Genomic DNA, 20,684 nt, shown 5'->3' on the forward strand with positions numbered 1-20,684 from the left:
AAACTTAGACTGTGCACTGGCCCGACCCCGCCCTAAGATGGCGCTGATGTAGGAGTGGCCTACAACTCCTTGTGGCGTTCCAGTCACATGACATTCGTGTTAAAAAGAGATATATATACATGTATGCGATGCTTTCACACATGACGATGGGGGAGAGGGGGGAACCGACTTTTATGTTAATCTAGTGTTGCTCATGTTGCTCGACGCCTCTTGCACCGTGGCCGGCCTATAGCGGCTGTAGGCCCGTATTTCTACACTGACATTGTTTTAAATAAAGGGCTTCTTAAAAGGAATTACGGAATCAGTGTCATGACTAATCATCTGGGTTGTTGAAGGTTTTTTCTCTTAAATAAATGATTGTTACTCCTAAGCGAAAGCATACAGATAATACAGACCCAATTTGCCTAAAAATCTTTTTGTTTAACGAAATTTGTACCCATCATGCCTGCCCTTTTTCCAAGAATTGTCGAATCAATAATGAACTATAACTTAAGGTATATGTCGCACGCAAGGTATGGTATCCTGCACCATAATACACGACCAATTGAGAAATACATGCACAACCAGGGAACCCGAATTTAGGAAATGAATGAGCTAGAGCATCTTTGCCTCGAACTAAAGAATAATAGGTCCGTGGTATTACCCACCCCTGCGGCTAGCCTGGTACATGGTAGGTAGAACCTTTCGTGTCTGCGCGCGCTGGGGTATTTTGAATACTGCACCTCCCCTCCCCTCTTATTTCCCCTCTATAGGTCACGACGAAGTTCCGACTGAAGAGTGGAGTGGACATGGACCGCACCAAGTTCAATATCAGGGAAAACATAGACAAACGTTGTGAGATAGTGCGTAAAATTACAGACCACCATTGGGAACATGAAAAACTGTATGATATGATTGTGCGTGTGTACTACGATTATACGATATGAATGTGTATGCATTTCATGTTCGGATCACTTGAAGAGAGCGTCATTGTATGATTGAAGTGCGCGTCCACCGATCAAAGGGAGGAGAATAAAGGGTCAGACAACCCGTAAGATGAACTACAAAATACTGAAGGTACGCAGCATGCATAGGAATAGAGGACAGGAAAGGAGAGGTCCCCGTGCTCGACGCAGCCCCGAGTCTCCGTCTTGATGCATGTACTGTCACACCCTATCCGGCATTTGTGTGTACGTGGTCACCGAATTTATGTCTTTTCCCCGCTTGTGTTTTCTTATATGGAACAGACCCATGCTACTCCATGTTGTGTGTGCACCAAGTGGCCTATTATCTTACCCATCTCTCTCTCTCTTGTTTTGTGTCGTATGTACGCCAAAGTAGCCTACTTGATGCACACGTCTCTCTCTCTCTCTCTCTCTCTCTCTCTCTCTCTCTCTCTCTCTGCACACGTCTCTCTCTCTCTCTCTCTCTCTCTCTCTCACTCTCTCTCCCCCTCCCTCGCAAAAGGCTCTTTCTTGTCCTCTTTCTTCTTGAATAAATTAACGACATACACCTCTTTGGTAAGTGTATAATTGGCCCGAACACGGTGGTGTTCGAACAAAATTGACAGAAACAAAAACAACCATACTTTACCACGATTACTACCTCTCCTTTCTGCAAACGTTAAGCCTAATCGGCCGAGAAGGAAAGGACAGGTAAGACGACTGATGTCTCCCAATCTGACCCTCAACACGGGGACTATATGTCAGTGGTTTTTGTTCTTAAAGGACACCATCTCCACCACCCAGAATCACTCCTGACCAATTAGCCCGAAATAGAATGTCTAAAGCACCCTGTTCTCCCAGAAATAACTCCAGCCCTATACTAAGCCGTCTCAGAGTATCCCGAACGAAACAACTAATGGCCCTGTTTTAAGCTGATAAAGGGTCACCTACTGTATGAAAAGGATACTCATGAACGCATGACAGTAGCACCCCGCACTTACGGGTACTACCAAACCTTGTATTATAAGGCGCAGAAACCGACACCTAGAAGGCCAGACGATGGACAGGGACACCCACAGAACCCTGCACCACAGCAGTAATTAATAGATTAGTAACACGCACATTAACATCAGAGTTAATAGGCACCAATCATGTAGTAACAGATAAGAGCATTTCCGCAACTACTCAGTGGTTGGGAGAGAGAATGAAGTATGTAAATGTCTTCCCTGCCAAGATCTCTAAGATTTTCGTTTCTTATAACTTATTCAAGGATAACCTGCAGCCATCGGAAGAGAGGGGTCGGATGTGACGCACAGTCTGGCTGCGGATCATAAATCATCTATGACATCGACCAAGGGGGAAGCGACGAAGCAACAAGAGTGTGAGACGAGGCACCATTATCAGAACGATGAGCGCGAAGGGCTACATCGAGGCCCCTGCTCACTGACCAGCGTGCCTGAAGTCTCAACCCGTCGGGCCCGATTGATGGGCCCAGTGCTGAAAAGATTCTGCTCTCCTTGGTCCGCATTTTTGATCCGATCCCATGCCACCCCATTCTCTCTTCCTCTTTCATTTGGACTATGACTTTGACCTACTACCGAGGAACAAAAGGCCGGCACCCTGTCTCAAAAGTACCTGTGGTGAACTGTGTTGGGAAACAGGACTGGAATCAAAGAACAGTGAGTGGTCGCACCCTGCCACGTGAAGAAATCGGATTTGAGCTGGACCTTAGTTCCACCGCCGGTGCTCAACAGTGCCAACGAAAGAAGAACAACAATGAGAGCTTACCAGTGATAGCTCTTTATGAAACAAGGACACTGGAAAGAAGAACCCATGTCAAAGTTGAAAAACCTCTCCCAACCACCTTATTATATTAACTATCTTCTTATCGAGTTTTCATGATGTTGCATCAATCACTTCCGACTGTACACTGAGAAGTTAAGAAAATGTAACTTTGTATAGTAACATTCATACAACACCAGCCATGTACACGACTATACTGCAACTTTGAATGTACTTCCTCCTCGCCTACTTTATCAAACTGTATGAGACAATGTACAAATGTGTCAGATTACTCCAGCCTACCCTAACGACTCTGTATCTTTAAAATGTGTGACGAACATTGACGATACTGTAACTGAAAGGCTAACAAAGGTGAATATTGGCCGGACAAGCTGGCGAGATATGTTAAAAGGGAGGACTGTGGAAATTTAGCCTGCAAACTGAACATTATCTGCGCCATCTTGCCCCTCCCCAGCACCACGCACAGCGAACGCACGGCTGCCATTTTAGGCACCCCACTCATTGTCAATCGCCAGCGCGGTCCCCTTGGCGCTGCAAGCATCCCCCGCGCGCTGGCGACCCCCGCTCTCTCGTACAGGCCATAAACCCTCTCCTTCTGCGCGACCCTGCTACAGAACCACTTCCGACCGACAACCCATACATGGTCGTGCCTCTCCTTTGATAACCCCCCTTCCCCTGCGCCCCATTGTCTGAACTGGTCCCAGGCCATCACCTAGCCCTGCGGATGCAGTTTATTGCCCCTACTGTAAGGGAAACACCCCACATCAAAGGGATTACAGCAGAATCAAAGCCCCTACCCCCTGAGACCCGGCCGGTTGCACACACCCCCGGGAATTAGCGGAATTCCCTGCTGCGCGATAGCCATCTCCCACTGCGGGTAGGGTGGGAACCTCTACTGTAACCATGTGTGGGATCGGATCTGAGCCGGGGCTTCAGGGGATATTTCCCCGCACATCAAGGGAATCTCAAGAATGTACTATGTATAATAAAGCAATAAACCAGTGTATAAGAGACCAGGTCTCAGAGATGCAGTTAGAGCACCTCGTGACGATACCTTGCTGTCTGATCTGATGTGTTCTGCTCCGACGGAATAAAACCTTGTTTCCTGCCTTCCAGTCTCCAGCGCCTGCCTCTTTTATTGGTAAATTATCGAGTGGTATGAGAGGCGATTACCGCCGGGCAAATACTTGAAAGGATACCGACTGAAACTGCCGCTACCATTTAACACTCCTCCTTCTCCCTACTAGCTCACATTGTCGCCAACATGCAGCATTGCCTGTCTGCCCCCCCTACACTCTGCTCTCACCTGCCTGTTGTTTACCTTCGCTTAGTATAGCTCCTGGCGCATACACTTGATGTGCTCTCTGGCTGCGACAGCTACTCCTTGCCCGAGCCACTCTCCCCCATGGGCACCTTACATCATGTCACTGGGTATATAATGGGCCACTGGCTACCCCATCTGTATCAGCTCTGACCACCCCCTGCAGTACTATAGAGTTAGTTACAAAATCAAGTTTGTGTGCTTCACCTGTTGTGATTGGCCCCCAGTATTGGAAAAGTTTAACTTCCAAGTTGTTCTTATTCTCCCGATATCACCCACATCACATATCCCCTTCCTACGGGCAGGTGACCACTACACAAGCTACTAGGCTGATGCTGACAACTTTAGCACACTGCTATCTGCTACCAGGAGTCCATCCCCAATTAACAGCTCCCATTTACACATCCCGCCATGAATTCATTAGCAAATATTCGCTTCCTTATGCTCAATGTCTGCAGAATGCACACTGCTAGGAATTGCTATGCTATCTATGAGTATACATTATACGCCAGGGGGCTCAGGTAATCCTACTACAGGAAACTCATGTTTCCACTTGAGAGGTGGCCCCTCTACGCAAACGCTTGAGAGACCACAACTATGCCACCACTTGCTGAACCTACACAGGCGGCGCCCTTTAATAGATATGCCCCAGTCTCCCCTTTCAAGAATTGCATACAACCATAGACAAAGAGGGCCCCTTTGTCTTTCTAGAAGGCCACCTCTCCAGCCAGCCGCTACTCATAGAAACCATATAGACCCCCAGTACAGAACAAGGGACTTTCTGGGACACATTACCTGCAGCACTAGCCCATAAAACCCACATGCCATGGCTACTAGGAGGAGATCACAACACTGTATTAGACCTCTCTTTGGACAGGTCCAATCCTCCATTGCCCCACTCCTCCCCCCAGCTGCAGGCTGGCCGCCTTTGCGCTTGGTCCCACCAGTGGTCACTGATAGGTGCTAGGAATTCATCTATATTCCTTCTACTTCCCACCCCATCTCCTTTATGTCAGATTGGATCACTTTCTCTGCCCCTCCTGCCGCTAATCAGCCACTCTTATTACATGGATAGTGTCCAACCATTATGCACACACGTTAGACTTACGCTGGGTACCTCCTCACCCGCCAGTCCCTACGTGGCGCTTGTCTCCAGGACAGACATATTTGTCATTATTTTTCTGAGAACTGGAACATGGCTTCCACTTGGGTGCTAGAGTGGGATGCCTTTAAGGTGGTGACAAGAGGTGTTTGCATCTGAAAAATCGTGGGAGTCTGTAGGACTCTGGACAGTGACATAACACGCACAGAATGCAAGCTTGCCGCTCCGAGTAAGGCCTCGGACACTGATCCGACACTCCTCGAACAGCAGGCCCAAACCAAAACTGACTATAAAGCCCTTTTGGAGGATTTACTATGCTATAATTTTGCTGCGCATGCTTCTAAAGTACATAAAGAATGTGAAAAGTCCGGCAGATTCCTTGCCTGGCTTGTCCGATGGGACTTTACTACACTCCAATTAGTAAGCTAGTAGACTTCAAGGGAACCACAATCAACCTTGCGGCGACCATATTACAGATATTTTGCGATTATTATTCCTCCATATTAAAATCCCCGATGGTTCTTCCGCAGCACCCCCTCGAGACCTTTCTCATTAACATTTCCCTCCCCTCCATTCCGGAGGCCGATAGGGTCAGGCTGGATGCACCAATCATGCAACTGATGTGGTTCAAGCAATTTGATACCTTGCACGGAACAAAACACCGGGCCTAGATGGTTTGTCCTTGGAGTGCTATAGCACTTTTATGTCTTCCCTTGCTCCCCACCTCGTGAAAGTATATGAGGCAGTGCTCCAACTTGGGGATCTCCCACAGTCACTATAAGAATCCCTCCTCATACCCATATCCAAGCCAGACAAAGACCCTACCCGCTTAGGCTCCTATAGACCTATCGCCATTCTTAGCACAGAATATAAGATCCTGAGTGAAATCCTTGCAGATAAATACGCTCAAATCCTTCCACCCCGTATCCATGCGGACCAAAATGGATTTGTGCCAGGGCGCAGCACCTCCGACAATATACACAACTATTTCATATACAAGGCCAGGTACAGGGCCGCTTTCTGAAGGCAGCGTGCCTCAATCTTGATTTAGAAAAAGCCTCCGACACCCTGACATGGCCTTACCTTTTCGCAGTCCTCTCCCGAATGGGAGTGGGATACAAACTATTAGCATATACCTGATTACTCTATTCTAATCCCATCTCCTGCATTTGACTTGGCCGGCTCTTCTCGACCCATTTTATGGTCGAAAGGGGCACACAACAAGGGTGCCGGCTTTCTCCACTTCTATACGTGCTGACAATGGAACCTCTTGCCATCCATCTGCATGCTGAGGGCCACGACTGGGACATTCCACTGGCAAACAGGACGAGTGCAGTATTACTGTATGTTCACAATCTACTCATATATTCACATAATATATCTATAGATCTCACACCCCTTCACGCTACCCTGGCAGACTTTGCAATGGTTGCTGGCCTCCGGTCAGTTGAACGAAGTCGGCTATACATCCATTATGCCCGAACCAGCCACCCCTTAGTTTGCACCTGGATAATGCCCAACTAAACTGGTGCACACAAAAAATGTGATCGATTTCTGGGGGTTTACCTATACTACACCCCCACTGATGTTTACGAGGGGAACCATCGTAAGACCCTAGCTGGGATTAAAACACAAGTTCAATTCTAGCAGTAACTTGCCTTGGATCCCAGGGGCAAAGAAGCACTGGCAAAGATGGTCATTCTGCCCCGCCTCCTTTAATGCTGTGCAAACCTTCCCGTTGTCCCACCATGATTCTTTTTAAAGGATTTAGATACTATCTTGTCCAGCCTAATTTGGGGCACAAAGACACAGAGTGGCTCTCGCCAAATTGCAACTGCCGGTAGATCAAGGGGGTCTAGGAGCCCTGAGGGGGTTACACCTGCCAGAGAAGGTACCGTCCCTCCCAACACAATAGTAAATGTCAGAGGCAAGGCAGGTAGTATGAGGGTAACGGATTTTCTTTATTATTTTTCTATAGAGGTTCAGAAATTGCTCTTTGTCTTAAAAAAAAGGGAGGTGTCTTTCCCTAAGACCAGTTCCAGGAAGGTCTATATGTGGCTCAGTCAATACAAAGATCCTAGGCGTGTGGTGGAGGTAGGAGACTCTTCTGCTCCTACTGCCCCCAGGCCCGGCTTGCTCTTTGGGAAGGGCTCACTCCTTCTCTCCTCGATGGTTTTGCTATCAGGAATAAAGGGAGGAACAAACAAACAACAACAAAAAACATATCAGAACACCACTGTTCTTGCGGTAAGAAAGGGGGGGGGAGATAGTGCCACCGTCACCCGTGCTGCATTCGTGAAGTGTCTCAGGGAGGAAGGGGGTCAAGGTGTCATACGGCGAGGTGCCCCGCATAACCGCTCACCAGCCTCTAAAAGAAAAGAACCCCAGCACTTCCCTGCACCCATGACCCTCCTGGGTCGCGGGTAGGGAAGTCACGGCCTCCACTTCTCTTGTTGGAGCACCAGACTCGTGGGTGTTGCCCCATGAGCTGTTAGTCTTAGCATGGTCTTCTTCTTCTTGTCGCTGTCTTCCTGACGACGGCGGCTCTCCGGCTCCTGCACACAGAATAATCGTCTCGTCCTCCGCTCCTTGATGTGTCCGGACCCTCGCCTGCATCTCTGACGGTCCCTCGCTGTTCTACGTCTCCGGCATAAGAGCCCGTCCTTCGGCTCCGCCTCCCGGGTTCTCTGTTACTGAGACTCTGGCTAAACCGCATACCCCACTTCCGGTCGTGATGCTCTCGGCCGTCATGTTGGAGCGGTCGGGTTGTTCTGCGATGGGGGGTGGCTTCACCACACTGCCTCCCCTCCAGGAATGGACGGGCGGGCCATTTGGATGCAGGGTAACGGGAAAGGAAGTCCACATTCGTCTGGAGTTTTCCAGGGACATGCAAAGTATGAAAGGAAAATGGTTGTAAGGCAAGGAACCATCGCAGTACTTTTGGATTTGAGTCTTTGTGTAGGGATAGCCAGGTTAATGGGGCATGATCTGTGCGGAGCAGGAACTGACGTCCCAGGAGGTAGTATTGTAGGGCCTCTACTGCCCACTTAATGGCGAAACATTAGTTTTCTATGGTGGCGTATTTCAGCTCTCTGGGGAATAGCGTACTACTTAAGTAGAGGACTGGGCGTAGGTCGCCCTTTTCCTCGGGCTGGGAGAGGACAGCTCCAAGACCCCTACTGGAGGCATCCATTTATAGCACAAAGGTTTTCGTGTGATCAGGACAGACCAGAATAGGAGCTTTACATAGGCTTTCTTTTAGTACGGAGAAGCTGTGTTCCTGATGTGGGCCCCACGAAAGGGAGTTCCCTGACATTTTTTTACTCAGAAGGTCAGTGAGGGGGCTAGCGAGGTCCCAAAAGTGAGGGATGAACCTCCGGTAATACCCTACTAAGCCCAAGAAAGAATGGACATCTTTCCTGGTGGTGGGGCGGGAAATTTGTGATGGCTTCTAGTGTGTGTACCGAGGGACTGATTTGTCCTGCTTGTATGTCATAGCCTAGGTATTCTATATGATCAGTACAGAACGTGTTTTTTTGGGGGATGACGGTGAGACCCGCTTTCTTGAGGGTGTCCAGCACTGTTTTCAGGTCTTGAGGTGTGTCTCCCAGTCAGGGCTAGGGACGACTATTTTGTCCACGTATGCGGCGGCATATGTATGATGTTCCTGCAGATGAACATCCATCAGGCTTTGGAATGTGGCTGGGGCGCTGTGAAGGCCGAAAGGAAGGACCTTAAACTGAAACAGGCCCGAAGGGGTAGAGAAGGCGTTTTTTTCTCTGGCTTCCAGGGCGAGAGAGATTTGCCAATTGCCCTTCGTAAGGTCAATGGTGGACATTACCCGGGCTTCCCCAATCATTCTATTAGTTCATCGACGCAAGGCATAAGGTACGCATCGAACTTAAAGATAACGTTAAGCTGAAAAAGTCGATAACGGAATCTAATGCTTCCATCAGGTTTGGGAACGAGGACCACCGGGGAAGACCAGGCGTTGTGTGAGGGCACGATGATGTCCACCTCTAACATAGCTTTCACCTCCTGATCTACCACCTGTCTACGTGCAGTGGGTATTCGATAGGGTTTTAGTTTTATCAGTTTTGCCCCTGCTGTGTCAATCATGTATTCAACTAAGATTGTCCGTCCTGGTGTTCCTATCAGTACGTTAGAATACACCTGACATAGGATGTGTATCTAAAGTGTTTGTGTGAGGTACAGTTGGTTCCCCAAGCGAACAGACTCTTTTCTTATGGAGGAGGGAATGGTTAAAGGGATGTGAAAGGGTTGTTAAGGGATACATGTAGGACTGGTTTGTCTTTATGTGTGAGTGCTGGTAAGGGGCCTTCCCAGGCTTTTAAAAGGTTCACATGATAGGTTTGGCCTGTTTGTGTTTTGTGGGGAACGGCTATACGGTAAGAGACAGAGGTGACTCTATCCAATACCTTATAGGGACTCTGCCATGTGGCTAACAACTTTTTTTCGGTGGTGGGAAGGAGGATGAGGACATAGTCACCTGCTTTGAACTCTCTCAGTGCGGTGTTTTTGTAGATTTCTGAGTGTGAGTCCGGATGGCGAACAACACTAGGGGTATTTGTCTGTCCCAATCTCTCCCTGCTATGTTAATGACTATTCTAAGCTTGGTTTTAATTGTTCTGTTGTACCTCTCAACAAGGCCGTCTATCTGGGGATAGTACACAGCTGTGCGTATCTGCTTAATCCCCAAGAGGGCACAGGTCTGTTTCATGAGGCGAGATACAAAGGGGGTACACTGGTCGGTCAACAATTCGCGGGGAAAACCCACACGAGGAAAGAAGGAGACCATTGCTTGAGCTACTGCCGTGGTGGTGGTACTAGTCAGCGGTATCGCTTCCAGATACCAAGTGGCGTAGTCCACCAGCACGAGTAGATATTGGTGTCCTCAGGAGGAAGGTACAAGGGGACCCACGAGATCCATCTCAACCCGCTGAAAGGGAATGTCTATTATCAGGAGTGGGTGTAGTGGGGCTTTAGGTAGGGAGGGGTTGTTGACCAACTGACACCTAGCACAGGAGGAGCAATATTTGGCCACTTCATGATAAACTCCATGCCAGTAAAACCTGTCCAAAAGGTATTTCAACGTGTGCTCTTTCCCGTAATTACCCCCTTCTTTTTGACTGTGGGCAAGGTCTAACACTTGTTCTCGGAACTGCTTTGGGACCAGTAACTGTGCCTTATGGTGACCCGCCTCCCGAGTCACCCTATAAAGCAAACCCTTTTTAATACAGAATAGAGGCCCTACCTGCTTGGGATGGTCCTCTTGGAGTTGTTCCCAGGCGTGTTGCAAGGTGCCGTCCTCCCTCTGGGAAGCATGGAAGTTCTGGCCTGGTGTCAGGGATGTATCTGAGGAATAAAAGACAGGAGATGGTAGGGCACAATGTTTTATAAGGTACAAAGCCCGTTCTTCTCTTCGTTTCCTGTGGGTGTTTGTTCTTTTGGGTGTGGATCCTTCCATCCCCTCTTTGGAGAAGGGGGCGTGGGCCAACCACCCCAACACGGGAGATGTAGGGGTGAGGGATGAAATATATTCCTGGAACCTGGCAGGTCAGTCCCTAAAAGGACAGATTCAGGGAGGAAGGGCATGCCCCTACTTTCCGCAACTGTGGCTCCCCATCTATTTCCAGTAAAACTTCAGCAAGGGGATACATTTTCTTCTCCCCATGTACGCATGTGACTTGTATGTAGTCTTCCCCAAGTATCTGAGACACGTGTACAAGTCCTTTGTTAACTACAGTGTGGTGACATCCTGTGTCTTAGAGAGCCACTACTGGTTTCCTGTTTACATATTGTTTTTCTTTTAGAGTTGAGGGGCTTCTTCGGCGAGTAGGACACGGCCACGGGTGTACCCCACTTCCATGGGTTCTCAGGAGGATTGCGTGCCGGGCATTGTCGGGCTATGTGTCCCCACTCAGCGTAGTGGAAGTAATGTGGACCCTGTACTGCTGGTATGCCAGGGACGGGCTGGGGTGTATGTCTTCCTGGGGGTGGGGTTTTCCATTGTGGCTTTTACCTGGGGCCTGGGTATGCTTATGGGGTATTTTTGGGGCTGGGCCTTGAACTCGGGGGACAGGTGGAAAGCACAGGCCAGGTCTACTGTCATCATTACCGTTAAGTGGGGATGCTATTTGATCCAGGTCCGGGTGCTAAGAGGAAGGGCCTCATGGTATTGTTCTAGGTACATTTTTTCTGTTACACAGTCTATGGTTGAGGAGGTGGGCTGTAGCCAGCGGTTTCCAAGGTCACGTATCCTATAATATAGGGCTCAGGGGTATCCCCTGTTGTCCACTTTTCATTGCGGAAACGGCTACAATAATACTTGTGATCATAGCCCAGACTCTCCAGGATGGCCCTCTTTATTTCCCCAAAGGGAGTAGTTCTGGCTGGGTTGGCGGCTTGAAACGCAGCCTATAGCTCCCCTGACAAGGGGGCTGTGTACTGCCCCCATCTCTCTTGGGGCCAAGCCGCGGTGGAGGCAACCCGTTCGAAATTCACAAAAAAGAAATCGGGGTCATCCCCCTACTGGAATTTCTGATGTACAGTGCCTGGTACGTTCGGGTGTACTCTTGCGCTGGATATGGTGTCTGTTAAACGCATGATGGCCGTATCCTGCACCTGTTGGTTTGTTGCCATGAAAGATGCCTGATCCTTTAAGGCAGCGTTCAGGGCTTCCCGTTCCTGCTGAGCTAGCTTGGTTTGCTGTTCAAAGACAAGCTGCAGGTGACGCTGACCCTCTGCTAATTGGGAAATCATGGATTCCATGGTGAGGGGTTGTGTTATGTTAGGCTAGACACGATCCCACTTCTGACACCACTGTGGGGGTTACACCTGCCAGAGAAGGTACCGTCCCTCCCAACACAATAGTAAATGTCAGAGCCAAGGCAGGTAGTATGAGGGTAACGGATTTTCTTTATTATTTTTCTATAGAGGTTCAGAAATTGCTCTTTGTCTTAAAAAAAAGGGAGGTGTCTTTCCCTATGACCAGTTCCAGGAAGGTCTATATGTGGCTCAGTCAATACAAAGATCCTAGGCGTGTGGTGGAGGTAGGAGACTCTTCAGCTCCTTCTGCCCCCAGGCCCGGCTTGCTCTTTGGGAAGGGCTCACTCCTTCTCTCCTCCAGGTTTTGCCATCAGGAATAAAGGGAGGAACAAACAAACAAACAACAAAAAAAAACATATCAGAACACCACTGCCCTTGCGGTAAGAAAGGGGGGGGATAGTGCCACCGTCACCCGTGCTGCATTTGTGAAGTGTCTGGGGGAGGAAGGGGGTCAAGGTGTCTTACGGCGAGGTGCCCCGCATTCCTGCCCATCAGCTTCTAAAAGAAAAGAACCCCAGCACTTGCCTGCACCCATGACCCTCCTGGGTTGCGAGGAGGGGAGTCACAGCCTCCACTTCTCTTGTTGGAGCACCAGACTCGTGGGCGTTGCTCCTCGAGTTGTTAGTCTTGGCATGGTCTTCTTCTTCTTGGCGCTGGCTTCCTGGTGACGGCGGCTCCCTGGCTCCTGCACACAGGATAGTCGTCTCGTCCTCCGCTCCTCGATGTGTCCGGACCCTCGTCTGCACCTCTGCCGGTGCCTCGCTGTTCTCTGTCTCCGGCATAAGAGCCCGTCCTTCAGCTCTGCCTCACAGGTTCTCCGTTACTGAGACTCTGGCTAGACCGCATACCCCACTTCCGGCCGTGATGCTCTTGGCTGCCATTTGGGAGCGGTCGGGTTGTTCCGCGATGGGGGTGGCTTCACCACAAACCCCATTGTCCGAAGCATACTTTTTAGCTTCACAACTCCAACTGTTATCTTGCTGAATGGCAAACTGATATCTTGGGGATGCCACCACTGACTGTGTACCTATCCCAGTACCAAGCTGTGGGGTTTCCTCCTCCCGAAGGCCCTACCTCCCTCGCCCTGGACCTTGCAGGTCTCCGTAGTGCAATCTTTTATGACCTGCATATACAGCCTTTTCTGTAACATCCCTGCATATGCCCCAACTCTGTCTCTGACCAGTTTACCCCGCCATCCCGGGTTATATTCTGCCGCGACCCTACGCATATGGACGGAAAACTCACTAACCATGGTAGGAGATCTCTTTTCCAAGGGACGATTCCTCCCTTACGCACAGCTAGCTGAGAACTCTGGCATACTGCCAAGCCAATTTCTATAGCACCGGCAACTCGATCACACCTGTCATAAACTCTAGCACATTGACAGAGAGGAACCTCCTACTCAAGCAGTAATCCAATCCATCCTCATCATGGGCACTGGTCAACACCTCAATACGTAGCTATATAGAGCAATACATGACCTTACATTTACCTCCTTATTAACCCCCACCACCACAAATGGAAAGATGATTGTGGGTGATCATTGCATGATAAATAGTGAGATAAAGTGCTTCATTTTCCCAAAACTGTTTCCAGCAACTCTTGTTTCAAAAATATACAATTTCACATACTCCATAGGGCATACCTCACCCCAGCACAGTTGAACCACCTCTTCCCCACTTCCCAAGTGGTTGTCCCTGATGCCACAAACCAGATGCCGATTTCAAGTATGTGCTCTGGTCCTGGACTGCACTCCATGGCTATTGACACTCTGTACGTCCCACCCTACAGGCAGTCACGGAACTCCCCAACTTACACAGGTTAGAGGCATGCTCTCTAGAAATGTTCAAGTGCTCAAAGCAGCAGAAGATTTGCACCCGCTTCTCTTCATTAGCTCTCCTTCTGGCCAAGCATACCCTTACATTGCACTGGCGATCCCCCACTACCCCTCCCATTACTGCATGGCATAAAGCAGTTCAGAAATGGAGCACGGCTGAAGAGGATGCCCTTTGATATGAGGAAGTGAGGCACCTGCGCAGACATCGAATTTTCCCCCAATCGGCCACTTTGTTGGTGCACATCCTCCAAGACACTCTTCCCTCACCACTACATTCACCCCACATATCAGCTCCCCTAACCTGCCCCGCTGAAATACCCATCTCCACTGACACCACACCCCCTGTTAGCTCGTCTCCAATTGCAACGTCCCACTCTCGACACTACCTCGCCCACACCAGTCCCGGCACCGATGACTGACACTATAGTCAAAATCCTCTACACCTGTCATGCTCCGACGCCTCTTCCTCCCTTTTCCCACTCTGCCCCCAAAGTCCCCTGTAGATAAGGAATGAGCAGTTCCTAGGGGTGCTGTCTAAGACAGGGGGAAGGGGGGGAAGGGGAAGCACAGGTCTTTCTTCGAAATGCCCTCACACACCCCAAGGGATGTCATGCTTCATCATTTGGGCATTTGCCCCTCGTCTGGCCGGCGCTGCAATGCCTGACGGGCTCCCGAAACCGGGGCTCTTTATCGGGGATCTTTTGAAGAAGCCGTATGAGTGCGTGTGGGTGTGAGGGCAGGGAGGTGCACTAGGGGTGAGATGGATAAAAAAGGTTATAAGAGCAGTCCTACTAATTTCAATTTTAATTATTGAGGTAGCTCCAACCTTATTAAAATTGTGAAGAAGCCCTGTGTAGGAAATAATGTTCCCTAAGGGCTAGTCTTAAGTGAGTGTGGTCAACATGTTTCGTGCCCCATCTGCCCCAGAAGGGGTCAATGGCACTTCGTCAGGACCAAATAAGTGAGAATTAAGTGCACCGCCGTATCGCACTGGTTGCTGATTACGGCAGGAGGAAGTTAATGGAGAACTGGTACTGGGATGTACCAAGACCTGTGGGAAAAGGACAAGGTGAAAAAGGGGGGGATAAAACCAGCGGTTAGACCTGCCAAGGAAACATTTTGTACAGGTCCTGTGGTGAGAGGCACATTTGTGATTCTTAGAGGAAACTTCAAGTGACTATAAAGTCTCCAACCCAGCCTAGGAGTGATGGTAGACTAGGTAGATGCGTCGTGAAGGAACCGGTGCTCGGTAGTCAGAAGTGGTAAATTGACAAGTGACCAGCGCAATATGCGATAGTGTGTGATTTGGTGAAGGAGACAACCTCAACTAATTATTAACAGTCGGTGTCCCTTTAACGTACATCAATTGTGAACATCTAATTTGGCAACATGAGAGAATGGCAAAATAGTCGACCGGGACCTACAGGATAATAAAGTTAAAAATTGAGAAATGAGAGTTGAATTCGGGTGACTAAAACACATATGGCAAACACCACGACTGTGGTACAATAACAATAGTGGTTGACTAACGATAAACCATGCAAGATAAGAACGCTGGTGTCAAACGGGTACTGGGCACATGTTAAAGACTCACCCCCAATGGCCTAATTCCGGCTGACGGGGAGGTACAGAGCACAATAGTTGCTCCGGAGTCTAAGAGGATGGCAAGAGAAAAAAACCACAACCTTTTTTTAGGCAGAGGCTGGGGCAAGGGGCGAGGCAGAAGAAGAAGAGGCGCACAGAGCCAACAAAAACAAGTACAATGGCACACTCACTTAAGACTAGCCCTTAGGGAACATTATTTCCTACACAGGGCTTCTTCACAATTTTAATAAGGTTGGAGCTACCTCAATAATTAAAATTGAAATTAGTAGGACTGCTCTTATAACCTTTTTTATCCATCTCACCCCTAGTGCACCACCCTGCCCTCACACCCACACGCACCCATACGGCTTCTTCAAAAGATCCCCGATAAAGAGCCCCGGTTTCGGGAGCCCGTCAGGCATTGCAGCGCCGGCCAGACGAGGGGCAAATGCCCAAATGATGAAGCATGACATCCCTTGGGGTGTGTGAGGGCATTTCGAAGAAAGACCTGTGCTTCCCCTTCCCCCCCTTCCCCCTGTCTTAGACAGCACCCCTAGGAACTGCTCATTCCTTATCTACTACTTCATTGGGGCCTACGAGCAGGACCTAACAAACTTAGCTCCGCGTCCCTCCTTTTGACCCAAAGTCCCCTGCCCACCTCAACCAAGTTGATGTAACCCTCTATATTGCCCACCCCTCTATCGTTCCCCATCGCGTCTGCATCCTTCCACCGCCCCCACATATACCAATGATCCTATTATTAATATTTGCAGTGAAATTAAGTCTTGTCTCCTTGCTGCCATTTTTCTTTTTTCCTCTGTATAACTGTGAATGTACACCTATGTTTTCAATATATTGAAATAAAATAAAAAGATAAAAAAGAAAAATGAAGCACATCTTTTGTTAATTCTGAAGTGAGTTGGAAACAAATACTTTAATATGATCAAAACAAATCAATAGACTAGGTGATGCCATTTCCACACATTACTGTTTGTGTGCTGTATAGTTTTATAGTAAAACTGTGTGTCTGTGCAAATATAAAGGCCATTTCAATTGAAAATGTGTTGCAGTGTGCTAACAAACCATGCATACTCCAATCTACTCTGCAACACTTTAGGCCACTGCACTGTGCTCTGCACCTCACCTTTTCACCTTTCCTTTACAAACCACTTCACTCTTCACAACTGCACTCTACTTCATACAGCACCACTCCAATATATGCCACCTCAGTCTATGCCACTTCATTTTACGCCCCACTACTCTACTCTGCAACACTTTACTCTAAGCCAATGCACTCTGCTCTACACCACTGCACTCTTCAACAATGCACTATACACCACTCCAGTCTAGGTCACTCCACTCTATTCTGCACAACTCCACTCTACACCACTCTACAACACTGCACTCTATGCCAATGAACTCTACTTTGCAATAGTCAACTCTACGACCCTGCACTCTACACCAGTCCACTGTACGCCACTCTTTTCTACTCAGCGCCCCTGCACACTATGCCACTGCACTCTACGCCACTCCACTGTAGGCCACTCCACTCTGCACTACTCTATGCCATTGCATTCTCTGTCACTCTGCTCAACACAGTCTACTCTACTCTGCATTCTACGCCTCTGTACTCTACACCACTATACTCTATGCTACTGCACTCTATGCCAATGCACTCTGTCACTCTACTCTGCACCACTCCACTCTGCACCACTGCACTCCACTATGCACCACACTAATCTAATTAAAAAACAAAAGGTTCCCTTTGGATGGGATACAAATTGATCCACTCGCACTTATATCAAATCTCTCTTTCACACATGCTCTAATGGCTAAGGATTAGGGCACTTATAAATCAACTATTAGTTTTGATAAAAAATATATACCACAATTTTATTCAATAAAAAGACAAATACATATTATACACCAATTACAAAAATCATAATTAATTCATTAAAAACTATTCAAAAAGGAGAATATACAGAGACAATAAACTATGTCTTTCATGTGTTAATTAGGCCAAACATGTAGACAGCATAGAGCATGGTTATAGATTTCCTGTCTCTAGCTTGATGCTGACTCTCGCCCAATTTTAACACCACTCTATTAACAAGCGTCAACGCATTTCAGTGGCACATTCATAATAAGACCACCTTCTTCAGGACATTAACATTCTTTCTCCTTCTATGTTAAAACTCATGAACAGGGATCTGTAATATCAGACCTACGAATAAAAACACAATAAGCATATCACTGCATAGAAATCAATCAAACTTTAAAATAAAATAAAATTCTAATGTACAAACAAATTAAAAAACTGTGTCAATTGTAAAACTGTGTCAATTATACACACCAATAAATGTTAACTAAAAGCCTAACAATAAATCATTATTGTACAATAGCATTGTTCAATGTCTATATTACTTACACATATATTCTCCATACCATTTATATTGTACCATTTATAAGTGCATCAACCCTCTATGGCCAATCATATATAAAGCCTAGATCAATCCAAACACCCATACATTTGTATTCCACCTTAATTCCTTAAGGTCCCTTGTATAACACACTCACCGGTGCCAACTGCACTCAGTTTTGGGGTTTCAAGTTGCTCAAGCTAATAATTGAGATTTCAATGATAGTACTCGTAGCATCTATAAAAGTGAACGGCATATATTACTCATTTATGTCCTCTCTGTATTTAAGTGCTCAACCATATACGAGTTAAAACAGTTTTTATGTTAATACCTTTTTGAGACTTTGATTTCTAAACGTTTATTTATGTTGATTTAGGGGTTCCACAACACTTCCTTACTCGTTGCCCTTGCAAAATAGTAAAAATTCTACCCACTCTCTGCTTGCTTTACCGAGAGATTTATCTTAAATATTTCTCCTCCATGTTGCGAGATGTTCGATAAAACCACCTCACCTCAGGAGAAACCACGCTGAATCCTTGTCCCAATCGAAGGATATATACATATGACACCACCTGGGTCACTCCTTTTCTGACTTTTTATTTTCCGTTGATGTCAAGGTTTGCCCGAGATTCTTAAACCATCGGGTAACTTATTTGTGGCTGTATATAAAAAAAAATATATATATATATATAGAATGACTCTCTATTCCCCACTATTTTGCGCACTTCATCTGCAAAAAATGTTAAATACACGTTGCCTCTGATTCTTTACTGTAATCCATAGGCATATTTCATTTCTATACTATATATCGAAATTATAGACAGACTTTCATAAACCCTGTTTGTAATCCCATGGTGTCATTAAAAATCGCAAATATGCTTTACACCGTTATACTAACAGCCTAAATGCTCTGTAGATTCCACATTCAGCTGTGGTATTGTTAATCCCCTCCCTCAATTTAGAGGTTATGCACGGGCATGCACAGGCGTTTTTCAACTTTATTCACCGTCCCCTGTTGCCGTTAAATTTCCTTAAGAATTCTTTCCAACCTTTATCTTAACCCCATGACTGCTCCATAAATACCAGACCCGGCTACACATAACTACTCGTCAATATTCCTCCCATTACTCACTTTTTCAGTCCAACGAGGCATACGTCCCCTCAGTTGTCTCCTAAACGGCAGTTCTCGTCTATGTGTTTCCATTTAAATGTTTTCTATTTACGTCCGTCGGAACGACGTCACGTTGTGTACGTACCTTCCGGTCATGCCCCATTTTTTTTCCAGAGTGCCATAAAACAAATTTCAACAAAGCTTTATTTGCACGGCTCAGTTCTTTAGCGGTGGCCATATTAAATATTGTACTACCCGAGCCGAGTACCGTTATTGCTTCTGCTGTACACTATTATTTTGACCTATTGTGACACAATGTCTCTAATGTTTCTATTCCCAGTATCTAATTTGTTGTGAGAAGTTGGCCTGGCATATGCTGGTCACTAGTTATAATGGCCACCTTGCATCAGTCCAATTCGACTCTTAAGGTGATAGGTTTAAAAGACAACCTTTAAAGAAAGCTATCCTAGTGGTAGCTGTGGAGAGCAGCCTTCAGGCTAAGTCTTGAAGGAGTGTTAAGCTTATTGTTTTACCATAGATAACCTCTTGAATGACCAAATGAAAGAGTAGTCCACACAGGTATATATATATAAAATATATGTATTTATTCTAAACAGAATCCCATAAGTCTCTTTATGAGGCTAGAGGTAAAGTTACAATTCAAACAAGCATTTATAGATACAATGAATATCACTGGAATCACAGGGCCCCAGGGGGGCACCAAACCATATATTAAAAAAGTGGTATAAGAACCACGACAATTCTACAGACAATGCCTAGGGCCCCTTAAGAATCCACCCCAGGTTATGAGGAAGGGGGCCCACGGGAGGTGCGTGCAGTGGAAATAGCTGCTATCGGGATCTCTATTACAGCCTATGGAGAATGTCGCGGTTTGATTTAAACATATTAAAGACACTTCTAGCAGGAGTTCAAAGTTAAAAACTTAGAGTTAAGCTTTTGAGGAGCCCACTACCACGGGAGTAACGAGGTACCACTGTTACCTGCCCCAGGGAAGCCGGGTGCATAGGTCGTTTTCGATGTCGGTTCGCGGGCTGATTTTCAATGGGAAAATGTACAAAACTGCTGCTAGCCAAAAGCGTTGATGATGCCGTGAAGATTGAAGTTGTAGATTTTGTAGAGAAGAACCTGAAAGCAGAGGGGACAGAGCCTGGGTCACGGCACAGTGACCAGGGAGCTCAAGGAAAAGAGCCCTTCAATGTCGGGTGCTTCAAGTGGAAAAGGTGTAGCTTGGATCTGCAGCCACAGGCTCCGGGAGGCTTCAAGGAAGGCCAGCTTCTGGAGGGCGACTGTCTCACAAAGGATGAGGGTTGGTGCGGTGTTAGTGTCCGGATTGGATCCACTAAGCCTTGGCAACCGCAACCCACGCAAGATGAACAAATCAACTACTGGTGCAGACCCACGAGGTCTGTGAGAGGTCTCCTTCAAGGAGACTGTAGAGCAGGTCTGGAGCAACCAGGGGAACTCTTAAAAGTAAGGATTGTCCTCCGCCAGGTCCACAAGTCGAGAGACAAGGGACCGCGGAAGGCAGCAATTTGGAGTGCATAAAAGGGTGCCCACGGGCCACCGGAGTGAGCTAGGGTGCTGATCTTTGGCACAGTTGCTGCTGAGAGGTTGGCTCAATATTGGGCCAAAGCACAACTTCCCCACTGGTCAGGGTTGTGTGCTATGCAAGAGGTGGCCGGTGTCCTGGCGTATCGGGGATCTCTGCACCCA

The 20,684-nt window shown here is 47.4% G+C and overlaps 1 long non-coding RNA gene across 1 annotated transcript in view; it reads right to left on the reverse strand.

The window, feature by feature from the left end:
• LOC146821028 (uncharacterized) overlaps nt 1–20,684 on the reverse strand; it is a 123,896-nt gene that overhangs the window by 65,790 nt on the left and 37,422 nt on the right. The window contains exon 2 of the long non-coding RNA XR_014963080.1: nt 10,425–10,525. This is a non-coding gene — a long non-coding RNA (uncharacterized LOC146821028). The remainder of the gene's footprint in view (nt 1–10,424; nt 10,526–20,684) is intronic.

Source organism: Triturus cristatus, chromosome 6 (assembly GCF_964204655.1).
Source record: "Triturus cristatus chromosome 6, aTriCri1.1, whole genome shotgun sequence".
In the NCBI taxonomy this organism is placed as follows: domain Eukaryota; kingdom Metazoa; phylum Chordata; class Amphibia; order Caudata; family Salamandridae; genus Triturus; species Triturus cristatus.